The 13,826-nt window shown below is 42.2% G+C and overlaps 1 protein-coding gene across 2 annotated transcripts in view; it reads left to right on the forward strand.

Annotated features, from left to right (window-relative positions):
• The window catches only part of LOC102105551 (contactin-4), a 267,243-nt gene that overhangs the window by 88,698 nt on the left and 164,719 nt on the right, over positions 1–13,826 (forward strand). Inside the window, exon 1 of one of the 2 annotated variants that reach the window (XM_088061669.1) lies at positions 1,948–1,992. The exons of the other annotated variant lie outside the window; for it this stretch is intronic. The gene's annotated coding sequence lies outside the window, so the exon portion shown is untranslated. Of the gene's footprint in view, positions 1–1,947; positions 1,993–13,826 lie in introns of those variants that run through there. 2 annotated transcript variants of the gene reach the window in all.

Raw genomic sequence — 13,826 nt, forward strand, 5'->3', positions numbered from 1 at the left:
GATGGTGGAAGGTGTCCCTGTCCATGGCAGGGGTGGCACTGGATGGGATTTAAAGATCCCAATTCATTCCATGACACTCCCAATTATGTTCTCATGCTCTCATCTTCAGTGTGAAGTGGAATAAATTAATATCAGGGTTAACACATGGAGCAATTGCCTCTGGTAGTTTCTTAGATTTGTTTTCCAGAAGCTTCATTTTGGGGTATTTTGGATCATTTTGTTTTGCAGCAGAACAATCTGCCGCGATACCTTTCAGCTGCTGTTTGCATTGAAGGGAACTTGTGGGTGTAAATATTTCTGTGCAATGTGGCCAACCATGGGCAGCTCCAAAATCCTGTATTATCTGCTTAAATAACTTTCTCTCACGAGATGTTGGAGCTCAAGTAAGATATAATTAGATAGTGGTAATGAAAAACTGCTAGATTATCATGTGTGATATGGAATGAACAATTTCCAAAGTAACTTAGGCTTTTAGGAAGCTCAACTTCAATTTAAGACCTAATTATTTCCACAGTCATGAAAATTTTGCCCTTACACATTTTCCTGAAAACCAAAGCAATAAGTTTCTTTCCTCTTGGCACCTTTTTTTTTTAAAAAAAATTTGTTTTATTCTTAAAAAGATTAAACGGTCCAGCTGCATTAATTAAGGTTTTCTGAGGTTTTTATTTGGGTTATGCAATAGCCAGGAATTGCACAGCCCCTCTGAGTATGAGCATCTCCTCAGTTGGTGTCTCAGGATGAAATGTTCTAAACAAAAAGTCAATTAAAGGCCACATTTGACTAAAAACTTCTGAAAGCCCCTGGATGTCCCTGTATCTGTAGATTACTCCTCTGTTTGGGTTTTTTTGGGTTGTGTCCTTATCCTGTAGAACATTTTTCCATCCTTTTGAAAACATCAGCTTAGGGTGTGCTTGGTAAATTGAGAAAGAAATTGTTTTCTGAATCATCTTTTTCCTTTTTTTTTTTTTTTGTTCCTGGAAGAAATAAAATAACAAAATTGGATTCCTTTACTGATCCTTGTCTTTAGGTGGATCTTGTTCTGTACATGGATCAATAAAAATGTCTTTAACAATGAGAGGATAAAGCTACGAGGGGCAGAAAAATGAGTCCATTCATCAAGGACAACATGGAAGGAGGGCTGTTGTAAAGATGTTACAAATATTGATGTGTTGTGTTGTACTCCCAGGGCACTCAAGTCCCATTAGTGATAAATATTTCCAGTTTTAAATATCTCAAATTTTAGTAGCTGCAAAAGCTATTTTTATATCATAAAATGAGTGTATGTTCAGAAATTTTCTCCATGTGCTTGCCTCCCAAGAATCATTTTTATACCCTGCTCCATCCATCCTTTCTGAGTACAGAACAGTTTAATTTGCAACCTGAAGTGTTAAGTTTTAATTTTTTCCCCTTGCTCAGTCTCCTACTTAGTCATACATAAATCAGAGGAATTTGAAAGAACTGGTAAAAATGGCTGGATCCTTCTCGAGCTGTAATTTGGCTCCATGAATTATTAATTAGCAGACCAGGATAGCACCAGCTTTTTCAGAAGTCACTTTAAATGTAGGAGGCTCACCTTATCAGCCAAGATCTAAGCAGTGGCAGTAATGCAATTCTCCCCATTTAGCACTTTGTGGTACGTAGAGAAGGAATAGGATATTAGATCATTTAAACTCTCTGAAATACAACACAAAGCAAGGAAGTGGATTAGTTTTTTTCTCCTTTTTTCTGTTTTTTTTTTCTCTATTTTTTTTTTCTTTTCTTGCCTCTGCAATAATTTCAAATGATAATGAATACACGTGGATTTCTCAGGGGCTTGGGCTGCTGGAGCTGTTGAAGCTGCATCACTGAGAGGGAGACCAGAAGCTCAGAGAGCTTGAAAGGGAAAGGTTTTAACTGCTCGTGGTAGAAGAACAGAAGGACTCTGTGGTGCCTTGAAATTAAGCTCAAATGGATGCAAGGTAGCATTGGCCAAATACAAAGGAAGCTGGGATTGTAAGTAAAATTTATTTCCTAAATAATGGAGCTCTCCAGGTAATTATTGCAGCACCACTTAAACAGGTTTTAATTTGTTTAACGACCCTCATCTTATCCCCTAATTTAGCTTCTCTCTCCAAATAAAAAGGGTATTTTTGTCTCTTGTTTTAAATGGTTTCATGTTTGACGTAGTCCTAAAGGTTCTTTTCACAACTTTGCCCTTCTCTTATTTAATCTGCCTTTGGCAATTGCAGAGTTGAGGGCGGCAGCTGATTTAATTGAATCCCATCTTGCAAAATTTAAGGGTATGTAATGGAAAGTTGAAATATTTCAGGACTTTGCTAGTTCTGAAATTTCACTGGAGCATTTTTAGTATTTCAGCAATGCTGTTCTCCGTCTCCAAAGATAAGTTATTAAAATAAGGAGTCTCTCTTGCAATATATCATCATCTATTTTTAAAGATATTTTTAGACTTCTAAACAAATGAGGAGAGGGTGTGAAGGAAGTGATTAGATCTCATTTTATATGGAAGTTTTTTAGGAACCATTACACTGCAAAATTGATGTAAAGCAATATTTCAGGGAGAAATCCTAACAACATTCTAATGTGAGCTGTACCTGAGATTGTTTCCCAGAACCGAGATAATCTCGTTGCTGTCACTGGGCTCTGATTTACAGAAGTCATTTTGCTCCCATCTGTTGATGTGCCAGACAAGGCAGGGTTAGGAACGAGCAGTTCAGCGACTCTGCTTGCAGGAAAGTAATTAGTCTAAAAAAAGTCAGATTAAATGTGGCAATTCCCACCCTGGTTCTTTTTTTAGTGCCAAAGGCAAGGAATTTGCTTGGTGATGGTGCAAAACAAAGTTGGAAATCTTCCTTTAATTTTCTTATTCCTTTTTGTTGTCGTTTAACCTTAATTTTTGGTACAATATGCATGCCAATCACCAATTTCTAGTGGGAAATTATTAATTATCTTCTCTCTGTGTGAGTTAAGCCATAAATGCACTCGTGTATCGACAGATTGAACAACTCGGTTTGGGGAAGCGCTTGTGAGGCCAGGGCTGGTGTGGGGAGCTGGAACAGCTTTGCTATCCCTATTCCCTATTATTTTGGGATAGTGGATGAATTTTTAGAGTGATTTTTTTTTTAAAAAAAAGACTTGTGGGAAGGTCTGGACTGTGGGCTGTGGTGGGAATTGTGCTGCTTGTGGTGTCACCTCCGTGCCAGGTGTAAAACATGATGGTGCAGAGCAGGAGAGGTCGCCCAGTTTGTTTCATTTGGAATGGGAAATAGGTTTTCCTTCATTGTTAACTGCATGATCGTGCTCTGGTGATACTTAACATGTGAAAATAATCATGGCATTCCCTTCATCTCTGCCCTGTGGAGAGAGGGAGTGCAAGAATAGCCCAGCCCTTCCCAGGATCCACGCTCACACGCAGCACGTTACCCAAGCTAATGTCACAAAAACCACTAAAAATTGTATTTCTGATCAACTTAAACTCATTTCCTTTGCTGTGCTAAATGGGATGTGAGCACAGGGAGATGGAGAGGGGCTGATCCTGCATGGGTTTGGAGTGGTGGGGCTTGGCAAGAGCTGGCCCTGGCAGCATGTGGGACGGGCACCGTGGCCTGGGCACCACCAGAGCTGGAGCCTCAAAAACCTGGAAAAGCCCTTTTAAGGCAAGGAGGGTAGGGAGGAGATTAAAGATACAGTTCTTTATTGGGAAAGTGTAAAAAATGCTGTTGCAAAACTGGCCCAAAATGTGCCAAAATGCAACAGAAAAGCTGCTCCAGGGAGATGAGGAGCACCTTGTGCCAACGCTCCGTGTGTCACCGAGACTTCTGCAGAGCAGGACCTGCCAATAAATAACACCAAAGTTTATGGGCTCTTAAAAGGATGAAAGCAAATTTGAGTGGCTTTTTCTCATCAATGCTTTTAGGCGTTCATTTTTTATCTCCTTGAAAAGTTGTGAATTTAAGGGATGTCACACACCCCTCACGTCCCATGGGAGCTGCCTGGCTGTGGAGGAGAGGAGAGGACACTGCTGAGGGCTGGGCTTGGGGGTGCTGCTGTTCCAAGGCTTTTCTGGGGTGGGCTGGACAGACCCAGCAAGGGGAAACAGCCTCAAGTTGTGCCAGGGGAGGTTCAGGTTGGATATTGGGAAAAATTTCATCACAGAAAGAGTGGCCAGACATTGGAATGGGCTGCCCAGGGCAGTGGTGGCATCACCATCCGTGGAAAACGAGTGGATGTGGCACTTCCCAGTGTGGTTCAGTGGGCATGGGGGATTCAAAGGATGCATTTCATGACCATGGAGGTCTTTTCCAACCTTATGGAGTCTGATTCTTCACATTCAGCAGCACTGGGGCAAAGATTCGTTGGATCAGCAAGGGTTGGGTAAAAAGTGGCTGCTTTTCATGCTGTGCCTGAGCTTTATCACATCCAGGTTTTGGCTGAGTAATGGTTTTGAAGCTTTCCTGTAAAATCTGGCACCCGAGAGGGTTTATAACCAAGTCTGGGAGCTGGAGATGGAGCAGGGAAGCGAGGAGGGAGGAATGGGTGCTTGGTGGGTCACCAAGTGCACCTGCAAATGAAAACATGACAAATAATTGTGTTTAGATGGATATTAAATCCCACCAATCAAACATTTCGAGCAAGACTTGCTGTACTCTCAGGTTTGCACAGACTTATTCTGCATTTGGAGCAAGAAGTTCATATTTCAAGCAGCACAAAACATGACAAAACACTTATTGCTGGGAGTGGAAGTACAACAGGAAATATATGGCCATTATCCAGCTGCAAGTTTCTCCATTTAAATGCAAACAAAACAGGAAAATGAAATGCAATTTTTAGTTTAATCAACTTTCATGAGTCTTCTGGGAAGCCCAGAAGGATCTGAAAGGAGCCGCTGGGACCTGTTGGCTTTAAATATAAATTTTGAAGGCTGCTCAGTAATAGGGGGGTTATTCTGGGCTTGGTTTAAAAATTAAACTTTGCCAGTGACAGCTGGGCTTAACTCAGGGCAAAGCCAGTCAAATTAACTTGTATTTCAAAGGGAGATTAAGCCATTATTTTACTAAAAATGTATCTGATGTAACAGCTCTGTTCTACAAACAGTGAGTTAAAGTAACAAATTTACCCACTGTAATTGCACTTGTTCTCTTAATTTTTGTACAGGAGATATTATAAAAATACACAATTCCAATACTCCAATATTGGCGAGTTCCCCCACAGGAGACCTTGCAAAAAGTTAAACTCCATGAAAATGCCTCTAGTTATTCTGGTCTTAAAAATAATTAAGGGTGGGAGGGATTAATAATTATTTAAGTATCACCGTATCACACCTGCTAGAGGTGTTACAGCTCTAAGAAAATACAAAAAGTGTGCTTACAATAATTAAAAAAAATCAATGTAAGAACTGAGGGGTGCAAAAGGCTGAGTGAACTGGAACTTTTTTTTTTTTTTTCCAGTCACTGGGGCGTTTCTGCATCGATGTCCTCAGTGTTAGGTTTCTCTGGAGACCAATTACAAAGGTTCACAAGGTTGTTTTTATTTTCTTTGCTCTTGATGTCTTTTTAATGAGGCCTCCTAGTAAACAGCAAGCATTATGCTTTCCTGTTGGATTCCTGTCTGCCGCCTTGAAACATTTATTACTAATACATGTGGGAAATGATGTATAAATTAAATATTAGGAAAATGTACTTTTAAAAAAACAGAAGTACTTGTGGGGGGGATATTTTATAATTGTCATTGGAGGAGTGGGAGAGGAAGTCGTGCCAATATTTTGCTAATGGAAGCAGAGTGAAAGGGACTGTTAAAGCTTCCTTGTGGTTTTATGTAATAAATAGAGCTGATAGATGCATGGAGTTCTCAGTGCTCCTCTCTGGGCTTGTGGGTTGGTGTGAGAGAATCTGAAGGATGGAAAAAAAAAATTTTAAGAGACTGTTCTGCTCCAGCCCTGTCACATCCTGGTGCCCGCAGCATCCCCTCGGATCATTCCTGCCAGCACCAGCTCCTGCCCTGCACCTCCCTCTGCTGCCTCACCTCTTCAGCCACTGGATCTCCCAGCTTCAGGATGCTCACAAAATATTCTCTAATCACCAACACCAGCTAATCAAGCTTAATAACCAAATTATTGTGAGTGACAGAGCCCGGTGTGGAGTCTCCACCACGCTGAGCGCTCTGTTGGGACACAGCCTGCTGCAGTATTGCTGCCTTAGAAACACCCAAGCACAAATTCCATAATTGCTTAAAGAGGTTGTGTCTCGGAATTTTAGCTGTGTGCTGGCTGCTTAGTTCATCTGTTGGCAAATGCTGCTTGCTTGAATTCCTGATTGCTGGGAGACGAGGCTGTTTTCACTGGGCTTTGGAGAACCTGTCCTGCTCTTCCAGGTGCCAGATTGGCAGCAAAGTTTGTGGTGAGCAGATGCAAATATGGGTTTGTAAATGTTGGTGTTTGATTGGGGTTTTTGGAGGGGTGGGGGTGTATTTGGGTTTGTTTTTGGCAGAACTCCTGGCATTTTGTCTTCTCCAGGTGGGCTGCTGTGCGTGGTGTCAATACCCAGGGGCTGCATCTCACCCGTCCTCCTTTCGCTGTCCTGCTGGCACAGCTTTCACATCTCTGCCAGTTTTTGTGGAGGAAATAGATGAGTACATCGGTAAAGCTCCCCTGTATCCGTGTGTGTGTGGATATATGCATCAATCCAAATTTTCTTGTGCTAACCGATGCATTCTGGCAGGTTTGGGGCAGGTCTCTCCCGATTTATTTTTGTTTGCCCCTGTTGGGGCAGAAATCTTGGAGAGGTCCTGGCCATCTCCTCACTCTGGTGGCTCAGAGCAGTGTTGGAAGGTGAGCATAGGGAGGCAGTTGTTCAAGGACTCATTTCAATCCTATGTTTGGATTCCTCTGGGTCTGGAATTTGGTTGTGGGTACTCCAAGGACAGGGGTGCAGAAAGTGCTTGCTTAGCATGTTTCTCAATGTCTCTTCAGCGGATTTTTGCTGCATTTCTTGAGTTTGCATCTGTGATTACACTTTTGTGTGCTGCAAATGCAGCTCCTTCCTCCTGTTCCAGCTTTGGAGCGTCTGCTGAGCCCTCGTGTGGGTGTGACCTGGCACTCGCTCCCTGAGCCCTGGCACATCCCTTGGGGGCACACAGGGAATTCAGCTGTGAATTTGCTGTCTCTCAGCTACATCATCCCTCCAAAAAAGCCTTTCCAGGCTTTTTCCTCCCTTGGAGGAGAGGCTCACTTGTCCTTTCCCGCAGCACTGAGAGGTGTTTACTTCCCGGGGATGTCAGGCTGGTGGCACTTCTCTAAAACTGTTCTACGCCTAAAACTACGCCTGTTCTGAGCGTATGAAACAGAACTTTGATCGCTTTCATCTTTTAAGTAGCTGATTTCATTCTCTCATGAAAGCAGTCAGCTTGGAGAGCTAATCAAGCTGCATAGTGATGAAAAGGTCAGAATGAAACGGAACAGCCACAATTCATGGCAAAGGCTGGGTTCAGCACACAGACCACAGCAGACCATTGTCAGAGTATAAACTCATCTTTATTTTTCAAAAAGAAACTTGGTTCCTGCTTTTGCCTGTCCTTCTCCTATGCAGTCATGTTCTTACCCAGGGATATTGTCCAGAGAAAAATAAGAAAAGTGTGAGTAGCTGATATCTCTTGTGAGGGAAAAAATACCCTGAGAACAGAGAGGTGCCCAGTTATAGGGGATGCAAGGGGAACGTGCTCCAGAGCAGTTTTCCGTTCTTCAGGCAAGGCTGGCAAGAGCCTGGCCACAATGCAAACCGTCTTCAGATTTCATCCTGTGAGGAGAGTGCTGAGCTCACTGCATCAGGTAATGGAAATAGGAAATGAATTAAATGAATCCTTGCTGGATGGTTCATTCTCTTCATAGTGACCCTCCTGAGCCACACTTGGAAGGTCTTCTTGTATCTCCTCTGATCTCTGATGAGGATGATGATGATGATGATGGATGTGGAGCCCCAGCTTGAAGCAGGAGGTTGGAACTTGATGGTCTTTCAGGTCCCTTCCAGCCCAAACATTCTGTGATTTCACAGACTGCTGTCCAGGGTGCTGAGCTGGTGCTTGGTGAAGAACAGTCGGGTTGGTAGAGTGGATACACCACTCATCTGTAACGAGAGGAACCTTGGCTGAGCTGGGATCTTCCCAAACTCTTCAGAGCTGTGGGGCTGGCCTCTCCTCCACAGTCAGGGACTTGTGGTGACGTTTATTTGACGAGACATTTATCTTTTGCTTCTGCTGTGTGGGATTTATTTTTAGTGTAACTAATCAAATGAGTGCAGAATGAACCTTTTCAGGAGCAGAAGTAGCTTGATTTATTAAGTGGAATTGTAATCCAACATGAAGCATTTGATTACTCCTCACGTGCACTAATCCTTTTTTTATGAGATCAATTTGCCCCAAATATCTGTACATGGTATTTTTTTGGCAGCCTTTTTCCTTAAGACCTCAAAATGGTATAAATGATGAGCTCCAGCTGTTTCTCATTGTGTGGTTTATTTTCTGACACACAAGGTACTGGATTTTAAGCTTCTCAGATTTTTCCCCAGTAAGTTTTATTTAATAGCTATGGCTGCATGAACATTGATTTTAATTTTACCAGAATAAGTGCATTAAAATGTTTACAAGTTGTTATTTATTACCAGCTGCTTCACGATCATTGAAGCTGGTGGTTTTATTTATTTCTGGGTACAGCATAATTAATTCCATGTGCTTATCTGGAGACTTTCTTGTCAGTTATTCATAGCCTGACTACTTTGTCTGCAATCTTCAAACCATTTACTCTGTGATGTGAAATATTTCAGGGTGTTCTTGCTTTAGGATTTAGAATAATGCCTGGTGGTATTTTTAGCAGCTGCTGCACCACCTTTTATCCTCAGCCTCGGGAAGATTGTCTTTATCCACCTTGGGGAATCAGTTTAACTCATTCCCCTGCTATGGTGGTCTTGTAAATGCAACAAAAAGTTGTGTATCATGAATTATGTATCTATTGAAATGAATTGAGAATGAATTTACCCCTATTTGTGGGTGTATCTGTTTGTGGGTATCTCCTTGGTGTGAGTGAGAACGTGCCCCCTCTCCATGCTGAGGTTGGGTTATGAAAATCCCTTCGTATTCAGCTCAAAATTAAATAAAAATCATTAAAGTTCAGCAAAAGGCTTTTTTCAACTTGGTCCTTACATGTGGTTACAGTTTATAGTTGAGCATGTGGTAATTACAAAGGTTAATCCATTTCTGCACAGATATCAACCACTTCAGATATTTTGGAGTTTATCAAAAACATTGTGTATCCACCTTAAAGTATTTCCAACAAGGGGGAAAAAAGAGAAATACCACATTTCACAGCTGATTCTTTTTTCTTTCTTCTTTATTGTTGCCAGTACTTGTCATATATCAACCGAATGAAGATATGAAATGAGACCCAAGGAAGTCAGTTTAATTTGGTTTAGAGCCCAGGACTGAAGATAATCCTGTTCAGTGTTCATCCTTTCCTCCCAAGGCAGGTTCCTCCCTTGTTGGGAGGGAGCCTGAGCGTGCAGCGCAAGGATGGACAGATGTTTGTCTGTCTCATGCATTCCCAATCCCCATGCATTAAAGGAGTTTAATTTCCAAGATTCAAGCCCAGAAGGGTTTGAGCAGCCTGACATGAGCCCCAGCTGAGCCCCCAGGGTTTGTCCATCACCAGCAGTCACTGATCAGGGTAATGAGGTGGGACACCACCAGGGCATGCCAAGCTCTGCTGGGAGGGAAGGCAAGGCCTTCAAGCCCTGCCTTGAAGGAAATTTCATTAATAAAATGAACAGTCAGATTTCAGAAAGGCTGGAAATAACAAATCAAACCTTGTCCCTTCAACTGCTGCAGAAAGGGGGGGGATGTTTCCCCTGCTGTGTCCACAACATGGCAAAACCCACCCGTTAAATTACAGCTGCTTTCCCTCTGCTTGAGGATTCCTTCCCAAATCCCAACCATTGGTCGTTTTCTGCGTGTTTGTTTGGGGCTTTTTTGCAATTAGAAGATGTTTTGGGATGTCACAGCAGTTTGAGTTGGTTTCATGTAGGAGTAGTGAGAGGAAACTTGTTGGTGCATGTTTTGATCTGCTTTGCTTCCTCCCTAAAATGAAACTTGGCAATGTGATATTTGGCGCTGATGGGAAAGAAATTCCTTCTGGTTCTTCTAATCCATTGTGCAAACTGGGAGGAATTTCCTTCCTCATGTTTTTGATGTCAGAGAAAACTTGTCACCCCAAAATCTACCTCAGTGGTAAATTTTACAAAAATACATAAAAACTTTCAAGTGTTTTTTTTAAGAGGAATTCAGGGGCAGGGATCATGAAGGAAAGGAGGTTGTGGGATACCCTGAAATGCCTTTGGAGAAGCCCTCCAGAAGGATTTGTTTCTCTGAGACCAATCCTAATGCTTGCATTGATCCTTCTCTCATGGAGAAGGCCGCTGTATCCACACATCTGTAAGAATTCAGGAAATCATGTCCCAGAAAGTATATTCTGTCCTGAATGCTGGGATTTTCTGGGATTTTAGCAGGGGGTGAGCAGAACCTGGGTTTTCTCTCCCGTTCTAGAACTCAGGGCTGGGTCTAGGTGAGCTTCCTGTGGATGCTCTCCCACCAAAGCAGTGCCTGTCTCTTCATCTACTGAACAAAAGACATAAATGTGATTTTGTATCACATTCTGATCAATCTGTGTGGTTAAACAGTGATTCCAGCTCACACAAGCATTCCCACTTGGAAGAATTTCCTAACTGTTTCAAAGCCTCCTTACTGAGAAGGTTATTCTGGAAATTTTTTTTTATTTATTTTTTTTATTTTTTTCTGCAAATAAACTATTTTTTTGAAAAACAGCTCCTTCCTAAGGTCAGCCGAGTGTCAGAGGCAGAGTTATGAATGGTGTGTGGAAACACACGCTCCATTTATTCATTCCAGCTGTGGGAGCTTGGCTGTGCAAACGCCGAGTGCTGCTCGTGTACCTGTCACTCCAGAGCTTTTAATGAACATTGATCGTGTTCAGCCAGACGTTGATTTGAATCAAGTGGATGGAAAGTCATTTTTAAAAGCACAGCGTGAAGTTTTTGTTTTGTAGCGGTGTAGAGTGTTTAGGATGAACCTGAAAAAACATCCCAGCTTTGAAAAGTTATTGCTGGATGAGAGAGGATCTGCACATTCAATTTGGTCGTCTTGGAAGGTTCATTTGTAATTTAAAGTCATTTTTAGCACACTGTGTATTTATATTTACTTTTACAGAGAGAATTATTAAGGTTGGAAACGACCTCCAAGATCAAGACCAAGACTTTTAATTAGTTTTAAAAACCCTGCAGTTTAAAATTGTCTTTAAACATTCCCCTTGGGAAAACAGCTCTGCTTATTTATGCAGAACTAGGTTACATAATTTGGGGAAATAACCTTTATCTCTTTGCTTGGCTGATCAGCCTGGCCCACCAGACTCCTTCTGCTGTTGTAGATGATGGAAAATGTGAAATGAAGGAGTGCTGGGCTGCCAAATTCCTCCTCAGAGGGATGGATCTGGAGAGTTGTGCCCTGGAGCAGACAGATGGGAGGCATTTAATGCCCAGCAGGGCTCAACCCCCCCAGGAGCTGCTCTCTCCTTTGTAGGGCACCGTTGGCTCCAGGTGTCCCACGGCAAGGACAAAGCCACCCCAGGTTGTGACCATGGAGACACAGCAGAGCTTTTGGGAAACCCACAGCCGACAAATGATTTTTGGGAATCCCGGGGAGAAGAAATCCGTTGTGTGGTGTAAAAGTGCCGTTCTCTTTCGAGTCTCATGGCATTAAAAAGTCCATTTCTGGGTGGGCTGGTTGGGTGAAAGTACCTAAAATAGAGGTGGTTACAGTGGGTGCTTAAAAGCCTTGTTTTATTGCAGCTCTAGAGAAGAAAACCCGTAAATAAAATCTTTCTAACCAAATTCAGTGCAAGTTCCCTAATTGAAAGGAACTTATTGCAGAAGGAGGAAAATATTAAGTATTTTTATTGTAGTAAAATCTTCACAACGTTTAGCTTAAAACAGACTCCAGTGAAGTCTGCAGGCAAATAAATTGATCTGCAGGCTCTGCATTTGTGGTGAGCAGAGTAAAAAGAAAGAAATCCATAGGTCACTTCTGCAAGAATAAAGCTAATATTAGCCTAGGAGTCGCTCTTAAATGTTGTTTACATAATGATCTTGGAAGGTGCTGAGCTTTACAATTTAATTGTGCATTTGAAGGTAGAAACCTTACAAAATAGGTAGTTTCATTCCTTTAGGGACTAAGAATACAATGTAAAAGACCCTAAGCTTGGTTTTTTTTTTTCCACTCATTTTCCTTTTCGAATTATTTTAACAATAACCCTTTGACTCTGGAATGTGTGGAAGACAGGGACTATCAAAGAAGAGCAATCAGGTGATAATCCTACTTAACCAACCTTTGACTTGCAGCATCTGGTGTATATTTAGTCTGATATTATATATTTAGTCAGAATTACCATTTCCAGTAATTTGATAAGTGTTGTCATTTTGCTTTGAAGATTTTATTTTAATTTTTTTTTTTTTGTGAGCACACCTGCTCCCTCGAGAGTAAACCAGCAAATAATTTATGCAGTGAAAATCCTTGCCAACTTTCAAGTGAGAATAAATATTTCTGAGATCCTTGTGGTTATAAAACTTGATGGTTTGCCCACAGATCTTCTCCTCTTTTCGCTGTTGTGCAGCGCTGTCAGTTTGAGATGTGATAGCCGGATCATTGGGATTTTTCCAAAGAATCCTTAAAAAAAGTTTATCAAATTGAAGTTCAGCTCTTCCTTAGTTTTGAGCTGCTCTTGTGTGGGTTTTTTGGGCTTCCATTGCTGGTGGAAAAAGCAGAATAAAGCTGCCCTGCTGGTGGGAATGGCAGAGATCGCTGGAGTGGGGAATCCTCCCAGTGGGGCTGGAGACACCTTCTCATGGAATGTTGTGGGAATGTGTGGGAATGTGTGGAAATCGTGTCCTGATTCAAAGCCTTTGGTTTCCACCTGGGGACTCAGCACAGCAGCTTCTTGTTCTGCTTGCCCTTTGTTTCATAATAATTCCTGAATGCCTTCAGCACCCCCTCACACAAAAGTGAGGGGCAAAAGTCCTGTGAAAGTCTCTTCCAGTAGTGATTATCCACATCTGATCCCTGAGGATGATCAACCAAATCCACAGCTTTCCAATTCTGACACAAAAACTTTATTTTTGTGCTTATTTGCTTTGCTGCCATGAGAACGAGCTGCCCTTCCTCTTTGGGGGCAGATTTATGAAAAGATCTTTTTGATGACCCAGGTAGAACCAATGTTGTAAAGCAGAATTTTATCCCTAGAGTTAGAAATCCACGTGGAGCTGTTTGTGTGAACAAAGCCAGCTCAGGTGCTCAGGGAGGCAGAGTTGCAGGGTATCAGCCCATGGCACGGGTGAGGACTGAGATGTTCTTTTCCATTTTATATTCCTTGTTCTCTTTACTCCTCTCCCCCTGGTCCATGAGATCCTTTGATGTCACGATGGAGTTCTGTGTCTTTGGAAACAACTTCCCTGTGTTTCCCTACAAATCATAACCACAGCAATCACTTCAGCCTCTCTCATCGTGGCTTTTCCAGACTCAGATGATCTTTCAGAGCTGTTATTTCACATGGAATTTGGCACTGCTTAAGGTAGGATGTCCCTGAGTGGGCAGCCTGGAGAGGAGGAGATGGATGGGTTTTGTCTCCTGCACTGGTGGAGCTGATTAAGGGTTTTGTCATCCCCAAAGACCCTCGGGGCTCAGACTGACAGAGCCTGGGTTGTTTTGTGTGCTGCTCCTCTGCA

This window comes from Pseudopodoces humilis, chromosome 13 (genome assembly GCF_049639895.1).
Source record: "Pseudopodoces humilis isolate 2021_Gansu_Grassland_sample_001 chromosome 13, ASM4963989v1, whole genome shotgun sequence".
Classification (NCBI taxonomy): Eukaryota; Metazoa; Chordata; class Aves; order Passeriformes; family Paridae; genus Pseudopodoces; species Pseudopodoces humilis.